Below are 7,195 nucleotides of genomic sequence, written 5' to 3' on the forward strand. Positions count from 1 at the left end.
TTATTTTGGTTTTCTGTGTTTTCTGTGTTTTCTGTTCTGTGTTATGAACAGAAAGACTAACACAATCCCATCTTACACGTGAAACCTCTTCAGCTTACAATGGGAAGTAATTTCCCCAAGCTTACATAACTAGTTAGTGGTGGAACAGGCTTAGAATCATACTTCATCTTTGGTATCCTTAACCACCACACCATTCTACTCAGGCACTGTGATAGAATTCTCTCTCAGTACCCAAGACTGAAGAGTAAGGTAGCAAAAGTGTAGATTGTATACTTACTTGGCAGAAAAAATATCATCAAGAAGGTGGTTTTCCCAGGATAAGCCTTCTCCGTCCCACTCTGGACTTGCTGGCCCCTGCAATTTCCCCAGTGTGGAAAACTCCACTGTGGAACATGTCCTGGTGTGAGACTGCACTCACACTCTCCCATGAATACTCCAGATAAAGGCAGACATTGCTCCATGTTGGCCAATGTCAGGACTGCTTATCTCTCTCTCTTTTTTTATATATTATACTTTAAGTCCTGGGACATATGTGCAGAACGTGCAGGTTTGTAGCATAGGTATACACGTGCCATGGTGGTTTGCTGCACCCGTCATGTTTTAACGCTGGCCCATCTTCACCACCTCTACAACATCTTTTCTTCCACATGCAAGAGTATGTGCTCTCTCTCAAGTCTATGCTTTCTCTCTCTTTCATTAAAAGCTCCATCAATAATTGAGAAAAAAAAAAGTGTAGTGTTGGTATAAAATGAAGACTAATTTCCAGACAGCTGAGATGGGAGATTCTAGTTGCAAAACGCAGAATTCACTGTAGTGAAGGTGAATGGGGGGTCAGGAGGAAGACAGTTTCTAAGTAGACATTTGGGGCCTGGATAAAGGACTTGTCATATTAAAAGAGAGGAAAATAGGTATTTCCATCTTTTATGTTAATTCCTTTTCTGTATCTAAAGCAGAGGAGAGAGAACAGCTCTCCTTCAACTCTTCATAATTCTGTACCCTATCTGCTACCAAGAAGTTAAGCTGAAAATAATTACAGTAGTTCCCTTTCTATTAAAACTGTATGAGATAGAGGGTAGACTAATTTAGATTTTTTTCTAATTATAAAATAAATATGTTTATGCAGACTACTTTGGAAATTTCAGGGAAGCATAACAAAGAAGAAAGTTTGCCCATAATTTTAAGAGACAACCATTGTAAACCTAATTTACTACCTTCCAGATTTTTATCATCATCATAATGAAATATTTCAAGCATCAAGAAAATACCAAGAATGATATAATAAACTCCCATGACTCCATCAGCCATCTTCAACAGATTTTAACAATTTGCCATTTTTTAAAAGAAACAAAACACCTGCAGTAGAAGCAACTTCTCCCACCCTCTTCAATGACACTCATTCATCTAAATTGATATGCATCCTTACTGTCTTGTTTTGATTGTATCCCTACAACTATAGTTCCTGTATTTTTAAATGTATATAAATTTACACTCTTTCATTTTGCAACTTGCCCTGTTCATTCAACAATGTTTTCAAGATTCATTCATATTTATATATGTAAATCAAGTTTATTCATTTTGACTGTTGGTAATATTCAATTTTATTATTAGCATGTATTCATTCTTTGATCGTTGGTTTTTTAGGTTGTTTCCAATGTTTTGTAATCCAGACAATGCTGTCCTAAGCATCCTTTTGTGCAGGTGTCAGAGTTTCTATAGAGTATGTTCTAGAGATGAAATTGTCACGTTGAGCGGTCTGAACATCTTCAAGGCACCAGCTATTGCCAATTTCCTCTTTCAGGTTACCAGCAGCATATGAGAGTTTCCGTTTTCTCTCACCCTCTTGACAATCCTTAGTATTTTAAGACTTTTAAACTTCTTTCATTATCTGTTGCAAAACATCTCACTTTTATTTTAATTTATCTAATTCCCAGTGAAGAGGAACATCTTTTCCATATGCTTATTCTTTGGATTTCCTTTTCCGCAATTGCCTACTCACAACCTTTGCCCATTTTCATTTTCACTTTAGATGTTTATCTTACTTTTAATGAGTTCTTTATAAATCCTGAATATTTTTTTATTGCATTTTAGGTTTTGGGGTACATTTGAAGAACATGCAAGATAGTTACATAGGTACACACATGGCAGTGTGATTTGCTGCCTTCCTCCCCTTCACCTATATCTGACATTTCTCCCCATGCCATCCCTCCCCAACTCCCCACCCCCTGCTGTCCCTCCCCTATTTCCCCCCAACAGACCCCAAATCCTGAATATTAAACTCTTTAAAATATTGCAAATATCATTTCCCAGTCTTTCACTTGTCATTCCATTGTCATTTGCAGTAATTTAGTATTTTATGCATATGTTTACACAATTACACTAGACATAATTTTGTGTCCTGATTTTTAAATTTAATATTAAGCTATAAGCACTTTCTTACATAATGTTAATGACTACATGACACTGTGGATTCCACAGAACTATACTTTGTTTACACATCCTTTTTTGTTGAACATCTATGCTGTGCCACTTTTGTGGTTTTGCTGTTGGTGGTATTATTGTTTTTTATTATGAATTATTCCTTGTTGACCATCTTGTTCATGAAGTTTTATATGATGTTTCTTTTCCCACAAGTTGAATTTTTGTGTCAAAGGATATAAGTATCCTTTGCCAAATTGCTTTTTGAGAGATTATATGAATATGTCTTTACTTTTGTGTCAGAAAAGGCAAGTCTGCCACAATAATTCCCAAATCTCTGCAGTAACACAGCAGTTTATTTTCCACGTGTAATTTGTTTCAACACTGGTTGTCACAAGGGTGTCTCTGTTCACTCATATCACTAAGGGAATTCAGAGAATCATGAACTGGCTCTTAAAACTTTCTTCTGGAAGTGATTAATGTCAATTCTGCTCACATTTTCTTGGCCATAGCAAATTATGTAAATATGCCCAACTTCAAATGGGTCAGGGAAGTATAGTCCTACCATATCCTCAAAAGAAAAATCAGTACCATTGTGAACAGCCCAAGTTTCCAACGACAGAATAAGAAGAGCTCCAGATGCACCATTTCTGACCTTCCAACAAATTTTAAAGCTGAAGGAAGAAGTCATAGTGGGTAAATGGAACGCATTCCCTAAGCCAAAGAGAGTAGCTCTAAATCTCAACAAAAGTATAAAAAAGAATGTTTGTTTTTGGTATCTGCCTCCCTTTGCTAACCTTCTATTTTGAAAAAACTATAGACACACAGGAAGTTGCAAAAATTGTGCATAGTGTCCCATAAGCCCTTCACCCAATTTCCCCCAGTGATGACTTCTCATATAACTGGTACAATATCAAAACCAGGACATTGAAATTGGTACAATGTTGTTAACTAGACTACAGAACTTATTCAGTTTTCACCATTTTACATGCATTTATTTATGTGTTTATGTTTGTGTGTGTGCATATGGTTCTATGCAATTTTTGGTCAGTATTGAGCAATGTACCCATCCATTTATATTTGTTTTTAATTTTTTAAGTTCTATACAATTTTAATTCATGCATAGATTCATGTAGCTACCAAGACAATCAACATATAGAACTGTTCAATCACCACAGAATAACTCCCTCATGCTACCTCTTTATAATCAGCCCCTGACTGCTGCCCCCTTTCTGTCCTTTGGAATGACTAATCTGGTCTCTATCTCAGTAGTTTTATATATTTCAAGAGTATTATATAAGTATTTACCATCTTGAAATGGACTCTTTTCACCAAGCATAATGCCGTTGAGGTCCATCCAGGTTGTTGCATGTATCAGTAGCTTGTTTCTTTTTGTTGCTGACTAGTATTCCATGATATGAATGTACCACAGTTTGCTTAAGCATTCACTTGTTGAAGGACGTTTGGGTTATCTTCAGTTTTTAGCTATCACAAATAATGCTCCTATGAACATCCATATATACAAGCTTTTAAAGGAGTTTTATTTGTTACAGCCTACATGTCTTTTCAAATCACAATACCTTTATATTAAAATTTCTTTTAATTTTTATTTTTGGGGGGCACATAGTAGATGTGTGTGTATATTGATGGAGTACCTGAGATGTTTTGATACAAGCATGAAATGTGAAATAAGTACATCATGGAGAATGGTTTATCCATCCCCTCAAGCATTTATCCTTTGAGTTGCAAACAATCCAATTACACTCTTTAAGTTATCTTAAAAGATACAATTAAGTTATTATTGACTATAATCACCCTGTTGTGCTACCAAATAGTAGGTCTTATTCATTCTTTGTAGTCATTTTTTGTACCCATCAAATCCTAAAACTTTTAAATGCCTCAAGACATATTTAGTTCCTCATGGAACTAGGTGAAAAACATCCAATTAATCATTCATTAAAATTGGTTGTTACCAAAATAAAAAATAAAATCCTCTAACCCAGGTATCAAGAACTGAAATCATATTCAAAATGTGTCGATTTAGTAGGTTTGCATGTATTAGGCAAAACATATGCATGCACGACCTCATTTCTAGAATAAAAAAAGATTCATTTGATAATTTAAATCTCCCTTCAAACAAATTTTGCAATATCTCAATCTTCTCTGATGTTTTCTAAAATAACTTTGTCATTGTTTTCTAGATGAAGGCATCTGGAAAAAATATATAAAAGATAGAAAAAAGTGATCCAACACAGAACGTATTTTCTGACATTATTTCTGTCAAGAATTGACTGGAAGGGAAAGCATGCCTGGAGGTAGAGGGATGGATTCAATGACTTCTTGAAGTCCTTCCTTGGCAACTGGATATGTCTAGGATTGTAATTTTGATTATGTTTATTTATTAACATTTATACTGGGCCATTTCGGTTGATTAGCACAATGCAATTACTAAAAATATGCAGCTAAAAGTTCTGGGAAATCTCTATATTGCTAGGAAAGGCTAGTATGATATCATTTCTGATTTTCAATAATTTAATTAAAATAAACAAGCATATTACCTCCATCTTACAATAGTTTTTAAGCGTAGTTTACAATATGATAAAGAACCCAGACTAATTGCTTAAAGTAGGGGTAATGAGAGTTAGTAATCTCAAGTTCTTTGCTAATTACTTATTGGACCCTTCTCTATTAATAAAATAAGATGGCTCTACTCTCTTCAAGTGAAGCAGCCCTAGATCATCTGAATATGATTTGAGGTTTTCTCTGCCATCTTCTTGACCGTGATGGGTTCAGTCTTGTGGCTACAGCCTCCCTCTGGCCACAGCCAGATTTCAGTGGAGGCTGAGAGGGCAGTGGGGCTGCCCATCTATGAAGTGGACCACAACAGGGGAGCCTCAGCTAGGCAAAGGACCTTATGTGTTATTGAAATGCTACCATTAGAGACTGATTCTTTGGAGGAAGATTTAAGCCTTGTTAAAATGTGAATTACTCTAAAATTTGGGACCTGTTCACTGTTATCAGCTACAAATGAATGAAGATTAATTTTCCACATCATTTCTTTAGAGCAGTCATTCTGAAAGTATAGTCTGGGGACCCCTGGAAGTCCCCAACATTCATTTGGGGGTCTATGAGGTTAAAACTATTCTCACAATAATACTAATACATTTTTTACCTTGTCCATGCTCATTCTCTTGAGTGTACAGTGAAGTTTTCTAAAAGTTACATGATGTGATATGGTAGCAATTTGAATGCAGAAGCAGATATGAGAATCCAGCTGTCAGATATTTTTAAAAGTTGCAAAAATATAAAACAGTGCTACTCTTAATAATTTGTTTTGGAAAATATTATTTTCATCAAAAGTATATTATTTGTGTTAACTTTTAATTTACTTTTGTTATTTTTAAAGTCCTATGTAAATATTTTATGTTTTTTCCCAGATTTAATTTCTAATATGGCCAATATCAATGGATATAACACACATAAGCAAAAACCCTTTGGGGTCCTCAGTAATTTTTAAGAGTGTAAAGGAACCTTGGGACCACAAAGTTCTGTTGTATAGAATGTCAGAGTGGGTGGGACCTTAGAAAGTATTAGATCCTTTCACCTCATTTACAGGTTGAAAATTGATCCCCAAAGAGAGAGGGTGACTTACATTTTGTGCTGGTTACCTACTTCTGTGCTACAAACCACCTCAAAACTTAGTGGCTGAAAATACAACAATCATATATATTTTGCTCTCGAATCTGAAATTTGGACTGAGCTTGAAGAGGGTGACCTCTCTGCTTCATATTATATCCACAGCTTTGGCTGGGATGACTCACATCTGACAGCTGGAACAACTGGGGCTCGCCAGGCATCTCTCTCTCTCTCTCTCTCTCTCCTTCTCTTTCTCTCTCTCTCTCTCTCTCTCTCTGCCCCCCCCCCCCGGTGGATACTGGGGCTTCCTCAATGAGTGAACATTCCAAAAAACTGGGGTAAAAACAGCAAAACTTCCTATGATCTAGCTTTGGAAGCCACATGGTTTCCACCACATTCTACTGGTCAAGCAAGTCATTGAAACCAGCCCAAATTCAAGGGAGGAAAAGTTAGATTCCATCTATCAGTGAGAGAAACATCAAAAAATTTGTGGCCATCTTAAATCTACCACACCTGAAGTGCTAGAATTAGCATCAGAAGAACTGAGACGAGAATCCAGCTCTCCTGATTCTTAGTGCATGTGACAACTTTGACAGTGGTACCTAAGAGGAGGGTGAAAAGAAAGAACCAAAGCATGGGGCATTGTGTGAATGAGGAGCTTTTCAGGGTGGGCCCTAAGACACAATGAGCGGCATGAGCATTTGCAAGCCTGAAAAAGAGGTTGCTAAGAGGAGGACAGGAGTCATGGACTGTCTGATTCAGAAGAGGACTTAATTCTTGCTTAATGTGCTTGACTCTTCTGCAATCTCCCCACTAGTCATCTCTGTCTTGATGATGGCAGGTTTGATCTGTGGAGCAGCCTACTCCCCCGCCAGGAGGCTCTGTCTCTTAGAAGATTCCACAGAGCAGAAATCTGTTTCCTCCTAGCTTTTACCCAATTACTTCCTAGTTGCACCTTTATATTGCCTGAGGGTAATATTGCAAAAGGCTTTGACTTCCTTAATACATGGCAGCTCAATAGCTATTGTAGCTTTATAGTCCCTGTTTGACTCTTTAATGTAGCTTTTAAAATTCCCCTACTTATCAGACCACTCTCCTCTAAACTACCCTAGTTTCTCAATTGCTGTTTCAAAGTATTCTTCAA

The 7,195-nt window shown here is 36.5% G+C and overlaps 1 non-coding gene across 1 annotated transcript; it reads left to right on the forward strand.

Moving 5' to 3' along the window:
* Positions 1-269: 269 nt before the first annotated feature.
* LOC119468410 lies at positions 270-429 on the forward strand. Its single transcript, XR_005197085.1, has one exon. It is a non-coding gene; the product is annotated as a U1 spliceosomal RNA (small nuclear RNA).
* Positions 430-7,195: the final 6,766 nt, after the last annotated feature.

This window comes from Cebus imitator, unplaced genomic scaffold, assembly GCF_001604975.1.
Source record: "Cebus imitator isolate Cc_AM_T3 unplaced genomic scaffold, Cebus_imitator-1.0 Scaffold425, whole genome shotgun sequence".
Lineage (NCBI taxonomy): Eukaryota > Metazoa > Chordata > Mammalia > Primates > Cebidae > Cebus > Cebus imitator.